We start from the raw sequence: 15,904 nt of genomic DNA, 5'->3' as shown, positions 1-15,904 counted from the left end.
GAGTTGTAATGACAAGTGTTTGGTATCTGATTCAATTTCGGTTTGCATTGCTTAATCCTAGCTTTATTTATATTTTTTTTACTTAAATGGTGAATACAGATTGTCACACAGACTAGATGGGTTCCTTATAGACAATTCCAAAAGGACTTTGAAGATGGATAACGAGCCACACCAAGTATACCGGGAAGGGGAGTCATATGATACTTTTTTGGAAAGAGATAAGTCACTTACCTGAGAAGCCAAAAATTGAGGTCAGAACCCTGCTGTTCTCTGACCTCGATCACAACATCAAGAGAGAGAATGACCCCTTTTTCCTTGACCTTTATCTCTGCTTCTCCCCACATACCTGTGACCATCCCCAAAATGGCATGTTCGGTGCTGAGGGTATGTGAGATCTCTACCTACAATTCCAAAACTGTTCTTGTCCTGTGGGAAAAAAAGGTGAATCCCCCTCCCCAAAGTAACATATATCCTGATTTCCACACTACACTGGCTGATTTAGTTCAAAACATTTTTCTGTTTTCCAGTATCTTTCTACAGCTGTTTGTTCTTTACATTAGCATTAAGAAAGTTTAATGTTAATAAGGCATTATGTCATCTGTGTTTGGGAGTCTTTGTTCCCCCCTTGCTGTTTATGGAGCATTTCTTTAAAGTGAGGTTTGATCTCTCAAACACTGGTTGTCCTATTGGATTGTATGGTAAAACAGTTATGTGTTTAATGTTATAATATTTGAAAAACTGTTCCAGTTTGCTGGAGACATATGCTGGAGCCTGTTATGGCAATCACCTCTAAGAGGTATGTGATAACAGAATCAACCTATCCAGAGCTAAGAGCAGTAGCCGACGGGAAACCTGAAAATAATTCTATGGTATGGTATTCAGAGATGCCATTCTGTAAAAATGTGCCTGATTGGTTTGAATAAATTGTTGGCCAATATGGAAGAAAATAAGTGGGACTAGTAGTCGAGGAGGATTCTGGGAAAGAGAGACAGAGAAACACCATGTAGGCCACCAGAGTAGAGGTCCGGAACCTTTTCTCTGGTAAGAAAAATACTTAGATTAACAATTAAGGAAAAATACTTAAGTCAGAGCTAGCCAGGAAGAAACAAGCAAGCAGCCAACAGCTTCATAATTAATATAGTGTCTTGTGTTTTATTTGGGGACTGTAAATGTGGCAGGGCCCGGGTGGATGACGGGGAAGGCAACACGTTACATATGGTTGTCAGGAGTGAGATTGATTTCCTCGTAGAATGACAAAAGCTTTAAAGGGATTTTAGAAACAAAAGAACAGAGAGAAGCATGGCTTCTTGGTAGCAGCATTTTTCTCAAGTGGGCTCTGTTTTGCTAGAGACAAAGACTTCCATGGCCAGTGTGGTAAACTTACGCCCACCATCTTGGAAAAAACTACAGTTTAAACAGCCATGGTTTTAACAGATAAGACACATGGACAGAAAAACATAAAGATTTACAATGAAGTCAGATTCAGATAAAAAAAAAACCCTCTAAAGGTTTACAGCGTGTTAAAAAAATTCTGTAGGCTTGAGAGAGAAAAAGAAATAGGATAGTGGTAAAAAAGAAAAAAAAAGAGGCCTTCTCTTTGCATTATTCATAGGAGATGCATTATCTCTATGAATGTTTTGCCTACAATTTCTTCTCAGATATCCTATTCTACCACAGTTAAAACATCTGGTATTTCGATGTCTTTTTAAACTTCTGGAGATTGCTTCTCCTATCCAAGATTCTATATCCTCACGGTGAACGTATTTGACATCTTGGTGCCTCTTCAAACCTTTAGAAATTGCCTCTCCAACAAACCTTCTGTAGGTTGATCTTTATACTCAATATTAGCTGTATATAAGACCATTCCTCCAATGGTGCTGATCTGGTTTTTAATGGCCAAAGTATCTGTTTGCATTATGGATTTGCATTCTCATAAGCTAAAGTTTCTATAAGTACTTGCCTAGAATCTGAGTCAGTTACCTGTAATTCTACCGTTTTGGACAACCTTTCCAAAAAATTCAGTGAACTTTTCTATTGGACCCTGTACCAACTTGTTATAACATTCTATTTTCTCTACTGTTCCATGAACCTTATTCTAAGCATTCAGAGCTGCTTTATGACATGAAGAAAAGAAGTACTTGTCATATGCAGCATGAACCTGTGGATCAGCATAAACACCCTCAACAAGAATCTTATCTTGGAGAGCTTCATAACTGTTCTTAGGCATTGAAGCTAGAAGGCCTTTGCTTCTTCCCTCCATAAAGCTGCCTATTGTATTTGAGACGACTTTTATAGCACCACCGATATCAATTGACGGCAATCCTTTGGGGTCACCCTATTCGTGCTCACCCAAGAATTCAGTAACTCCCTGACTTAAGATGCATGAATAACCTGCAGTAAATATGATTGGCCAGCAGGTGGCAAAGGTACACTGCCAAACACAATTCTGCCGCTGAAGTTAGGTATATCCCAAATAATATATAAAAAATTCTAAGCAGTTTATACAGAAAATTAGCAAGTGAGATTTTGTTAAAGGAGGGGGGCAGACTTGCACATATTTCGGTAGCATGTGTCTAGAAAGTGCCAGCAGAACCTTATGGACAAGAAGGGAAGGGAATGCTCATGTTGTGTGACTGCAGTGGTCACTGCAGGAATCCTCGTAGGGACATAGGGACTGTAATTGCTTCAGAGCAGGAGTGCACACAATGATTGAAAAACAGCAGAGGCTTTCTCACGTTCTGCAACTGCAGTTATCCACGGTCTCTGAGAATGCAGTCCATATCACGGGCAGGAATGATGCAAGCAGCGGCAATGATGCTGGTCAAACAGCCACAAGCTCCCTGGGGACCAGGGCTTGTTGTGCTAGCAAGGTGAGTGTGCTGAGTTCTGGGTGGGCAGGAGGGCTATGGAGATGCTACCAGGAAAGCTAGTGGGGGAGGGGAAGGATATCCCACAGTCCTGACACCAGGTGAAGATGTATAAGGAGCCATACCAAGCATACCGGGAAGGGGAGTTATATGATACTTTACTGAAGGGAGATGTCACTTCCATGAGAAGCCAAGAACTGAGGTCAGCGCTCTGCCTGTATCTCCCAAGAGACAGAGTGACTCCTCCTTCCTTGACTTTTATCTCTGCCTCTCCCCAGTTACCTGTGACCAAATGGGCATGGTCAGTGCTGAAGAATGCATTTACAAAGTAGCTTAGTTGTCCTGAAACACTTCCAGGCAGTTCGGATGGTTGCTTCCTCTTCCAGGTCGTAAATCATGTAAGAATATATGTTAGTAGTTCTTAATGCTAAGACATTTAGTGAAGGTCACGGGAAACAGGTTGGTTTCGGGGCGTTTCTAAAGTTCTTTTTTCTTTAGTTGTTCACTTCCTGCCCTCAAGGAGCATACTACAGGATAGGGTATACCAGGATTTCTCAGAACATCCTGAGTGGTAAGGAGCTTTCCTGTAGGATGGAATATTTCTCCTCTCTTAAGACATTCTGGATCTTAAGGAGCTTCCCTAATAGATGGAAAATTTTAATCTCAGAGATAAATAGATAAATTGCCATATGTCAACATCACAATATCTCTTATTAAAAGTTATAATGCAACCCGAAAGGGTGGCAAATAATCAGAGAACAAAAAAAGGAGGAAGATGAGCCTGCTAGAGGAGCATCAGTGGAAGTCTGTTTTTTCTCCTGGTAAATAAAGCGTGTCTGTTAAGTTTATTCTGCCTTCATTTATTCTTGCTTACTTGATTAATTTCAGGATTTACTGGTCAAAAGAAGTGGACTTGACTTTATCTTGCAGTCAACTTTTATGCTGTGTGTCTCATCTAATCCCAAGGACCAGATAATCAGTGAGATGCCACAGTGGCATTCTAGTAATAACATAAAATCTCTGATTAGATGTTGCTCCCAAGTATTTTATTAAGCAGCTTTGTGAGCTATTTGATGGGCTGGTGGGAGACTGGTTTTTAGAGCTCAGGGAAGTGACATCTTACCTACTTGACTGCCTCAGATAAAATATTTTTATTGGATCACTATTGACTTTTTTCCAAACAGATCCAAGTTCATTTTTCAATTATAAAAATTATATTCAGAACCAATATAGATGTTGACCTGTTTTACTTTTCCTAACTGTGAAAGTAGAGTGAGTGGAATTAATCCAGTAAGTTATTTGCATAAGTACCAATGGAGAAATAGTATGTTTTTATTACCTACACAGCATTAGAACAACATGCCCCATTTGGTGCTATTCTCCCATTATCTGCTCTTGTGGGAGAGTATTTTCTCCCATTAAACACTGTTCTTTCTTACTCTACCAATATTAACACCTAGTTCCTATTTTGAAATCTAAATGCTTGATATAAGTTCTCTGTTTATTTGGAGGATATGAGTTTTAGTTTGTAAAATATATATGTTTTAATTGATAAAATATATACATAAGTATCCTGAATGAACCTGTTTGGTTTTGTTTCTGAAAATTGTAGCTCTCCCTAAAGTACCAGAATTTTTATTACAATAATTTTATAATGAGATCAAGTAAGGAATCATAAACCTGTGTTTCATTTTCTAAGACTGTATATCTTACTTCTCAAAGCTTAATCCTTTACCACAAATTTTAAATCTTTTTATTCCCTTTTCCTCCCTCTTTCATATACAAGTAGTGATTTTAGTATAATGGCATTAATTAAATATTTTTAAGACAGGGAGAAAATGACATCTTTTTAATATTATCTCTTTCCAGTGTAAAAAGATGAGCTGTGACATTGTGATAATGTATCCACCTTGAAGTAACTGTTACAGACCTTGAACACTGACAGGAAGCCCCTTGGGCCCAAAGGTGTAGTTTACCTGTTGTGTAGTATATCTATGGTCATTTTAGTAGCCTAGGCTTGGAAGGTTGTGAATTGTAATATTAGATTGTACATAGCTCTGCTAGTGAAAGACAATCTCCAGCAACTCTAGAAAATCCAATTAGTCACAGTTTAGACTACCTAGGTCATTTCAGGATGGAAGCATTCCAAAATAACTAAATAGCTCCAAAGTGAAGGAGGCAAATCTCTAAGAGCATCCAGATGTCTGCATAACCCAAAGCAAGGGCCAGTGTCAAAAACAGGCTTGCCAAAGGAAAAACTTTATAGCTTTTCCTGTCACAAACTTCACAACTAAAATAGGATTGAAAATAAATAAGCATTCTAATGCAAATTATACCCTGTTGGCTTGGTTTTAACCAATTGTTATTATATGTCTGATTAACTGTTGGCTAGAACATTGTACTGATAGCATTTGCTGTGCCTGGTATCATGTCCACTAGCAAGATAGGGTGGTCATTTTGTTGCATAGGAGTGAAGCCACGCCTTTGGGTTCAGGAAGCTTTCTGTCAGTATTCAAGTTCTGTAACAGTTATTTCAAGGCAGATGCATTCTTCTCACTGAGTAGGCCAACAGCTCTCTGGGGGATGCAAAGTTCTGAAAATACTAACTTTTTGCTTCTCAGGTTATTAGTTAGTGTTTCTGAGAATGAACATCTTTAGGGGTCCATAATAAGAATGAGTAAGGAAAAAACAGGAATGAATAAGGCTACCTGAGTGCTTCATAAGAGCATAAGAGTTTCAACAGAAGCAAAAACATTCAAATTAGGCTTTGAGACAAATACCTAGGATGGGACTACTTTTCTGCTTTTTATGGCCTATCTGGGCAAAGCCCCTCAGAACAGACTTCCTGACAATTTTCCTGTGGCTGAGATTATTTTATTCTTTCATCAGATTGCAGATAAGTGAGTAGAAACTCAAACTGATACTTTGTACAGAGGGAGGGAGGGAGGGAAGGAGGGAGGACTGAAGTCTCTTTAACATGCAGTTTTAGTTATTTAAACTGATCACTAAAGGCTGGTCTGTTTAAGGTACTCCTCTGAAGATTACATGGAAGCCCAATGTCAAACATGTACCCACATACTCTGGAATACTAGAGGAGGTAAGTGAGGAAGGACACTGAATTTTATAGGGAGAGATATTCTTAACCTGAGTTCCCACCAGAGGAAAGACAATTGCTAGGAGACCTTGAAACCACACAAATGATATCTGGCTGCATCAGAGGTTAGAACTTAGAAGTCCTGAACTCCAAACTTCTGGTATTTGGTATATTGACAAGGAATACTGCCTATGTGGCAACTACAGTGACCACATGCAACATCCTAACATTGCAATGTTTTGCTTTTACCTATCATCTTTCTCCTGGCTGTCAAACCACAAGGATACTTCAAAAATAAAGAGAGAGTGGCCATTTTGTTGAAACTGTAAGAAATAAATAGTTAGAGATTGAATGTTTAGGTTTTCAGAATTTGCTGAGAATAATTTTGTGAGCCTAATTTATAACCTATGGATCCTGGAGAATGTGCCATGTTCTGAGGATACAAAACATATCCTATAAATTGGTTAGGTCAGTTGGGTTATGATAGTGGTTTAATTCCAATACAGTTTTTGTTGTGGCTATATGATGAAATCAATTTCTTATTTCTAATTTATTATATTTATAGAGAAATATGTCAATTTCAGTTTTTATAGGTATGTTTCTCCTTTAGATCCATATGTTGTCTTATTGTTTCACAAATTATGTATTGCTGTGTTATCTTTTGTTCACAGAACATGTCAACTCTATTGATTTTATATATAGAATGGTATGATGCCTAATTTTAATTATTAACTTGATTTGATTAAGAAATGCCTGGGTAAATATGATATAATCCTTGGCTGTGAATTTGCAAACATTTCCAGAGAACATTCATTTTTAAATGCACAACCTACAAAGAATAACTTTTAAAGATCTCGTCACCATAAACATTTTTCTGGATTCAATGACATGATGGGTACCATTTGCTCAAAATCTGAGCCAACATAAAGAATTCCTCCTATAACTTGCTTTTTTGGCAGGCACTAGCCAAATGATGACAACTTTTGTATCTTTTCTTTTGCTCTACCTGTGTGCTAGTAGGCATCACAGCTTACACCTGGTTCACTAACATATCAGTGTAACCAAGTGGTTATTTCATTAGCTCTATTTTCACTGAGTGTTTTTCTTTTTGCTCACAGCATTGAAAATCATTTTACACATTTTGGGACTGCATCTTAGTCTGTAACCCAGTCTACATGCACAATAAAGACCGATTTGTTCACACAACCACATGTCCTATAAAAGTACTGACTGGAAAGCTGTAAAGTCTGTGTTGGCCCGGTACTTGGAACTTCAATCTCTGTGAGTTCATATGATCCTTGTTCAGTTGACTCAGAGGAACTTGTTTTCCTGGTGTCCTCCATCCTTTCTTGCTCTTACACTCTTTCCTCCTACTCTCCCTTGGAGTTCCCTGAGCTCTAAGTGGAGGGATTTAATGGAGACATCCCATTTAGAACTTCTTGTTTCGAGGACTTGTTCTCTTTCTCATTCCTTTACTCACACTATCCCTTGATACCTCATTCACTCCCATCTCTTTTATAATGTCTGGCTGTAGGATGCTGCATCTGTTCCTGTCTGCTACAGAAGGAAGCATCTCTGATGGTGACTGAATAGGCACTGACCTCTGAGTATAGCAGAATATTATTAAGAGTCATTTTATTGATACTTTTCTTTTGTCAATACTGTTTGGTATCACCTTAGGTCTCTGAGCTATCATGTCTCTGACTCTTGGTCACCAATATATCTTGTGGAATGACCTTCAGTGAAATAAAACTTTGTGAAATGTACATTGATTGGCTACTCCCATAGGTTCTGAACCACCATTGCCCTAGCATATCTTGCTGGCAGTACAGTTAGTAGGTCAAAAGTTTTGTGACTAGGTTACTAATCATATTTTCTTTTGGTAACCTGCAAAGAATATTCTCACACCAAAGACATTGGAACATAGTGATGAATGTTCCATGTTAGCCCAGTATGAGCACTCCAGGACAATGAGTTGTGTGGATATTGTCCTAAGCAATGGAACTCTGCAGTCAGTTTGTAGAGAGCAACCTATTGTCTAAGCAATGGTCTGGATTTCCTGCACATTTCCATGGGACACCCCTCGCCAACAAATCAATTTAATACAACCTAGTTAAAACACTAGAACCTTCCTTTGGTGACAAGAGATGACCAGTTTGGACTTTGTGGCTTCCACTCTTAGGAGAATTCATTAGGACTACTTTCATATATTTTAGGGAATTTCCACTGAAGTAGGTTTCTATATCATTCCTCATATGGCCCTCAATTCTATCTGCCTTTCCCTGAACTTCCTCTCTCAACCCTGTCTCCCTACCGCCTCCTCACCTGATCATCCTGGCCCCCTTTTCACATCTTCAGTCTACCCAGTGCCCTTCCAGGGAGATCCAAGTGCCTCCACCCCATCCCATATTCTAACCTCACCTCTCAGGATCCATGGATTGTAGGTTGGTTACCATTTATTTAATGGCTAATATCTATATAAAAGCAAATGCATACCATATTTCTCTTTCTTAGTCTAGGTTGTCTAACTCAAGATGATTTTTTAATAATTATATTCATTTGCCTGCAAATTTAATGAATTCACTTAGGTGGAAGCAGGCTGGGAGACTGTTAGCAACAGATTCTATTTCTCTAGGCATTATAGATCTATTTAAATTATTTATATAATGTAGATGTAAGTTTGGTAAGTCATACCTATCAAGAATATTTTCCATTTCTTTTGCATTTTCCAAATTGGTGAAGTACAGGATGGTTTTGGTTTGTTTGTTAGGTTGGTTGGTTGGTTGGTTGGTTTTGTTCTAAGGGAATGGCAGGGGATGAAAGCATTGCACTTATTTATTTATTTGTTTGTATATTTATGTATTTATTTCTCCTTGTCTCATACAATAAAACCCAAGCACAGTTTCTCCTCCCTCCACTCCTTCCATCTGGTTTTTAAAGTGTGTCCTCATGATTCTCTGGATTTCCTCAGTGTCTGTTATTATATTATTGAGAGCTTTTGTTGGTAACGTAGTCAGGGATGACATCTCTGGTTTCTGAGAGTCTGCAGCACATGTGTCAGGTCTGGCTTTCAGACAGTGCTCACTGTTATTGTTTAATCATTCCCAGGTCTCACCTTATCTTACCAAGTATTTCTGGTTAATTATTATCCTTTTATCAAACCTTAATTGACCTCATTTCTCAGAGTTTGATGTGTGTCATCGTGATTTAGCATCTTGAGGAAAATCTAAGGTCATTCTAAATTCAACAAAACAGGTCCAATGGAAAACAAATCCCATAGAATATAAGTGCAGAATGCAAACAAGAGTACATGAAGGCATCATAAACTTAGGAAGATGATTATTCAGATCATTAAGTAGAGATTTTCTACTAAATCTCTTAAAGATTTTTATGTCTTATATTTAGAAAAATAAATATTATAGTGCAGGTAACTGATACTTGGCCACTAAAGCAATAGCTTGTGAATGTACACAGAGACTTATTTTTTTATTCCATTGTAATTGACTACAAAAATCCAAAGTTCTATTATGCTTTGTTTTTTTCTGGTTCTTGTTAAAAGCAGAAAACCAATGTACTCTATGAATAAGTACATTTATACATCTACCCTTGAAGTCCACAAGTCATTTGGATTGTAAACAAAACCTACTTTTAAAATAATACAATACTGGAATACATTAGTATGCTAAGAATCTGTAGATACCATCTGTTCTTTAAGGAGTTTGCTGAGTATGTTTTTCACTGTTGATTTTTCTTTAGGATGTGTACATGTTCGCAGAAGTGGCAAAGGGTGGCATCCATATTGATCATCTCACTCTATTATAGCAATGAGACTGAAAAATATGTGCTAGAATCATTTTACACATTTGGGACTACATCTCAGTCTCTAACTCAGTCTACAGGCATAAGAATCAAAGACCCACTTTTTCATACAACCTCAAGTTCTATAAAAATACTACTATGAAAGCCATATTGCATATATGCAGAGGAAGTGGTGCAGGTCAATGTTGGTCCTGTAATTGCAGCTTCAGTCTCTGTGAGTTCATATGATCCTTGATTAGTTGACTCAGAGTACCTTGTTTTCCTGGTGTCCTCCATCCTTTCTGGCTCTTACACTCTTTCCTCCTCCTCTCCCTTGGAGTTCTCTGAGTTCTAATTCAGGATGTTTCTTTTCTAATTCCTTCCATTTGCATGGATTTTTTTTGGCTAGATTTTTAATGGCAGCTTCCATTTTACAAGGGTTTTATGTCTCTTTAAATTGCTTATATGATCATGATGTAGGTTTGGTAAGTGGTCCCTATCAAGAAAATTATCCATGTCATTCAGGTTTTCCAATATGGTGAAGAACAGGATTTTTTGTTTGTTTTCTTTCTTACTTACTTGATTGCCTATTTAGTGTTTTTTTTTTCTTGTTTTTTTTTTTTTTGGTGGGTTTGGGGCAAATGTTTATTTATTTATTTATTTATTTCCTTACCCAAACACAATTTGTCCTTCCTCTACTCCTTCCAGTTATTTTAAAAAGTATTTCCTTATGATTCTTCGGATTTCCTCAGTGCCTGTTGTTATACTGTGTCTGTTGTTATGTTATTGAAACTTTGGTGGATTTAGGAGTCTGGACTGCCATCTAAGGTCTCTTAGAGTCTACATCACATCTGTCCCAGACTTTCTGGCTTTTAGAGTCTCCATTGAGAAGATAGGTGTGATTCTAACAGATTAGCTTTATATGTTATTTGGTATTTTTCTTTTGCAGCTTTTAATAGTCTTTTTTTGTTTAGTTTTGTTTTTAACTTGATTCCTCTTTAATCCTTTAGAAATAGCCTCTTCTATCCAGGTTCCTGTCTCTGGATTGTCATACTTAATATTAGCCGTATGCAAGACCCATTCCTCCAATGGTGCTGATCTGATCTTTAATGGCCACAGCATCTGTTTGTATTGTGCGTTTGCATTCTCATAAGCCAAAGATTCTAAGCCTAATATTTGGCTCAGTTATCTGTAATTCTATTGCTCTGGATAATCTTTGTAAGAATTCAGAGAATCTTTCTCTCAGACACTGTATCACTTTTGAATATGATTCATTTTTTTTCTCCTGGTTCATGAACTTTATCCAAAGCATTCAGTGCTGCTGTTTTGCATAAATGTAATGTATGCTCATCATAATCAGCTTGGACCTGTGTGTCAGCATAATCTCCTTCCCCTATTATCTTACTTTGGGAAGCTTCAAAGCAATCCTTCAAACGTTGAAGTTCAAGATCCTTGGCTTCCTGTCTCCACAAAGCTTTCCACTGTATTTGGGAAGACTGGTCCAGCACCACTTATATTAAATTATTCCAGTGTGAGGGATTAAACTTGTTGGCAGCTGCCCATGTGCTTAATAACTGTTTAACATATGGGCTGGGGACCACATAAGCCACAAGTACATTTGAAAAATATCATAATTGTCTTTTACTGCATAACCCATGACGTGGGTAATGAAATCTCTAAAATCCTGCAGTGTTAAGTTACCTGCTATGTTATAATTAGATGTTCTTAACACCAATTAGTAGTTCCTGAATTGGAAAAATTACCTCTAATTAGTTTTTGTCTATGAAATTAAAATACATGTAGTTACTGCGAATTGCCAGCAGATGGCGAAAGTGCACCGCCAAACACAGCTTCTCCGTGGAAGATTGCTTTTCACCAAAAGGAACCTGAAATGCTAATAACAGTCTCTACAAAAATAAGGAACAGATTTGGAAAGGAAAAGTCTGGGGATGTTGAGACATATGGAGATGGTAGGCACTAGGACCCTGAATCTAGCCTGTAGCAGCAGCCACTGCAAGGACTGCATGTCTGTTGAAGCAGTTGCCTGGTGCAGAACCTAGGGCAATTGCTTATCCTGAGGAGACACTGCAATGAGCCTCCCCAGGATATCTGATGGGCGAGTAAGAAGCCTGGTAATTCCGCGGGCCTCTGGCAGGCATCCTCCACGGTAGAGTACAGTGCGGCTCAAGGCAGGAGGCTGGCAGCCAAGGGGCCTACACGCTAGCAGGCTGGCAGTAGGTACCCAGCTGGAGCCAGAAAACAACTGGAGCAGGGAGGGAGGCGAGGCGGAAGGCAGGGAGGAGGACAGAGAAAATGCTGGGTTCAGCCTGGGGTGGTGGCAGCAAAGTTCCACCAGCTTTTGGGGGGAGCAGTGACCAGGAGCTGGAGCAGGAGGAGCTGTGACTTGTGCTCTATGATGACTGACCCAGCAGGTCACTGATGGCCTGGGGCCAGCACGTGAATCGCCTGGTGCCAATTGGCAGGAATGAACTGTGAACACCTGCACAGTTTCCTGGGGCAAAGGAAGCAGCTGGAATCCCAATGAGCACTCACCTCAGGGCTGTGCTAGAATGGGTTTGCACAGGCAACGTGAATGTGCTTAGTCATGAGTGAGAGAGTGGTGTGGGCTTGCAAGGTCTCCCAGAACAAAAAGGCTGCCTCCAGACTTCAGAAAGCTAACCGGGATGGGGATGGGGGGAGCAGGTGGCACTCACCTCAGGGCCCAAACCAGCTGGTTGAGCACTGGCCACAGAGGCTTCCACCTTTGTGAAGGTGTGGGCTTTCAATCACTTCTGGTACCAGCTGATGTGGAAGGTCTATGCAATATGGAATATAATATATGTATTTACCAGAATAAGAATTTACACACAAGCTGGGGAGTCAGAAGCATGACAGGCTTCCAGAGGAGGAAAAGAGAAGAAGAAAAGTTGGTTGTTCTTTCACTTCCTTTTATCTTCACCTGTGCTAAACTTTCCTATCCCTGCCCTTATGGGCAGATAGCTTTGTGGGGCTCACCCCTACAACCATATAAAGGCAGAACTATCCAAATTACATCCAACTTCTCAATGAAAACTATCAAAACCAGAAGATCCTGGGGATAGATGTCCTACAAACACTAAGAGAAGAAGGATGCCAGCCCAGACTACTGTACCCAGCAACACTTTCAATTACCACTGATGGAAAAAACTAGATATTCCATGACAAATCCAGATTTAAACAATACATATCTATAAAACTTGTCCTAGAGAAAGTGCTGGAAAGAAAATTCAACAAATAAAGATAGCAACACTCACAAAAACATAGACAATAAATAAACCCACTTTACCAAACACCAATAGAAAAATGGGGAGGAATCCACACACAATAACATTAATGCCAATAAATCCAAAACAAACAAGAATTAAAAATCAATGGTCAATAATATCCCTCAATGTCAACAGTCTCAACTTGCCTATAAAAAGACACAGGCTAACAGAATGGATTCAAAGACAAAACCCATCCTTGTGCTACATACAAGAAATACATGTCAATGTCAAAGACAGACATAACCTCAGATTAAAGGGTTGGAAAAAGATTTTCCAATTAAATGGATCCAAGAAACAAGCTGGTTTAGCAATCCTAATATTGAACAATTTAGATTTCAAGCTAAAATCAATCTAAAGATATGAAGGATATTTCGTATTCATCACAGGAAAAGTCCACCAAGATGAAGTCTTAATTATGAACATCTATGCCACAAATACAAAGGCACCCAATTTCATAAAAGAAACATTACTAAAGCTCAAATCACAATAAAATCTCATACACTAGTAGTAGGAGACTTCAACACTCTGCTCTCTCTAATAGACAGAACCTCCAGACAGAAACCTAAAATAAACAACAAAATAACTACCAGAAGTTATGACCCAATTGGAGTCACAGACATCTATAGAACATTCCACCCAAACACAAAGGGATATACATTATTCTCAGCTCCACATGGAACCTTCTCTAAAAATCGAACACACAATTAGAAACATAGCAAACCTCCAGAGATATAAAAAATTGAATAAGCGCCTGTATCTTATCTGACCACCATGCTTTAAAAATAGAATTCAACAACAATAGAAATTACAGATACCCTGCAAGCTCATGTAAATTTAACAATGCACAATTACACCATCCTTGGGTCAAAGAAGAAATAAAAAAAGAAATTAAAGACTTCCTAGAATTCAGTGAGAATGAAGACACAACATACCCAAAACTATGGGACACTTTGAAAGCAGTGCTACGCGGGAAGTTCATAGCACTAAGTGCCCACATGAAGAAACTGGAGAATAGTTACACTAGAGAATTAACAGCACAGCTAAAAGCTCTAGAACACAAAGAAGCAGGAGGAGTAGATGCCAGGAAATAATAAAACTGAGGGCTGAAAGCAATAAAGTAGAAGCTAGGAAAACAATACAAAGAATCAATGCAGCAAAGAGTTGGTTCTTTGAGAAAATAAACAAGATTGATAAACCTTTATCCAAACTTACCAAACCGCAGAGTGTGAACATGCAAATTAACAAAATCAGAAATGAAAAGGGGGACATAACAATGGACACTGAGGAAATCCAGGGAATCATCAGGTCATACTTTGAAAACCTGTACTCCACAAATTAAGAAAATTTATAGGAAATGGACAATTTTCTGGACAGCTATCACTTGCCAAAATTAAATCAAGAACAGATAAGTAATTTAAATAGACCTATAACACCTATGGAAATCATCCAAAGTCTCCCAACAAAAAAAAGGCGAGGTGCAGATGGCATCAGTGCAGAATTGTACCAGAAATTCAAAGAGGAACTTATACTAATTCTTCTCAAATTTCCATGAGGCTTCAATAACCTTGATACCCAAGCCATACAAACACAAAGACACAATGAAGAAAGAGAATTGCAGACCAATATCCCTCATGAACACTGATGCGAAAATACTCAATAAAATACTGACAAATCGGACCCAAGAACACATCAAAACAATCATTCACCATGATCAAGTAGGTTTCATCCCAGGGATGCAGGGATGGTTCAACATTGAAAATCCATCAATGTAATTCAGCATATAAACAAGCTGAGAAACAAAAATCACATGATCATCTCACTAGATGCTGAAAAAGCATTTGACAAAATCCAACAGCCCTTCATGATAAAGGTCTCAGAGAGATCTGGAATAACAGGAACATACCTTAACATAATAAAATCTATATACAGCAAACCAACAGCCAACATCAAAGTGAATGGACAGAATCTCAACACGATTCTGCTAACAAGACAAGGCTGCCCACTCTCTCCATACCTTTTCAATATTGTACTTGAAGTTGTAGCCAGAGCAATATGACAACAAATATAGATCAATGGAATGCAAATTGGAAAGGAAGAGGTCAAACTTTCACTATTTGCAGATGATATGATAGTTTACATAAGTGATCCAAAAAACTCTACCAAGGAACTCCTACAGCTGATAAACACTTTCAGCAAAGTGGCAGGATACAAGATCAACTCAAGAAAATCAGTAGCCCTTCTATATACAGATGATAAAAGAGCTGAGAAAGAAATCAGAGATACATCACCCTTTACAATTGTCACAAACAACATAACTTGGGGTAACACTGAACAAGTGAAAGACCTATATCACAAGAACTTTGAGTCTTAAAGAAAGAAATGAAAGAAGACATCAGAAAATGGAAAGATCTCCCATGCTCTTGGATAGGAAGGATTAATATATTAAACATGGCAATCTTGCCCAAAGGAATCTACAGATTCAACCCAGTCACAAAAGACAAGCATGGTATGTACTCATTCATACATGGATTTTAGGCCTGAAACAGGGAGTGCTAACCTATAATCCACAGCCAGAGAGTCTGAGAAACAGGGAGGATCCTAAATGAGATATGCATGGTAACCCAGAGAAGGGGAACAGGACAGAATCTTCTGAGGGGATTGGGAGAAAGGGGTGGGGGGAGTGGGAGTGTTTCTAATTCAAACTAAATAAAAAATTAAAATAAAGAATGCATATTAATAATTATGTATTAATACTCAAGTCAGAGGTAGCCATTAAGAAACCATAGCAAAAGACCAACAGCTTATAGTTCCTGTGTTTTCATTGGAACTGATGAGGCTCT

The sequence above is a fragment of the Mesocricetus auratus genome, unplaced genomic scaffold (genome assembly GCF_017639785.1).
Source record: "Mesocricetus auratus isolate SY011 unplaced genomic scaffold, BCM_Maur_2.0 Super-Scaffold_100006, whole genome shotgun sequence".
Taxonomy (NCBI): Eukaryota; Metazoa; Chordata; class Mammalia; order Rodentia; family Cricetidae; genus Mesocricetus; species Mesocricetus auratus.
Note: the sequence above shows the minus strand (reverse complement) of the source record.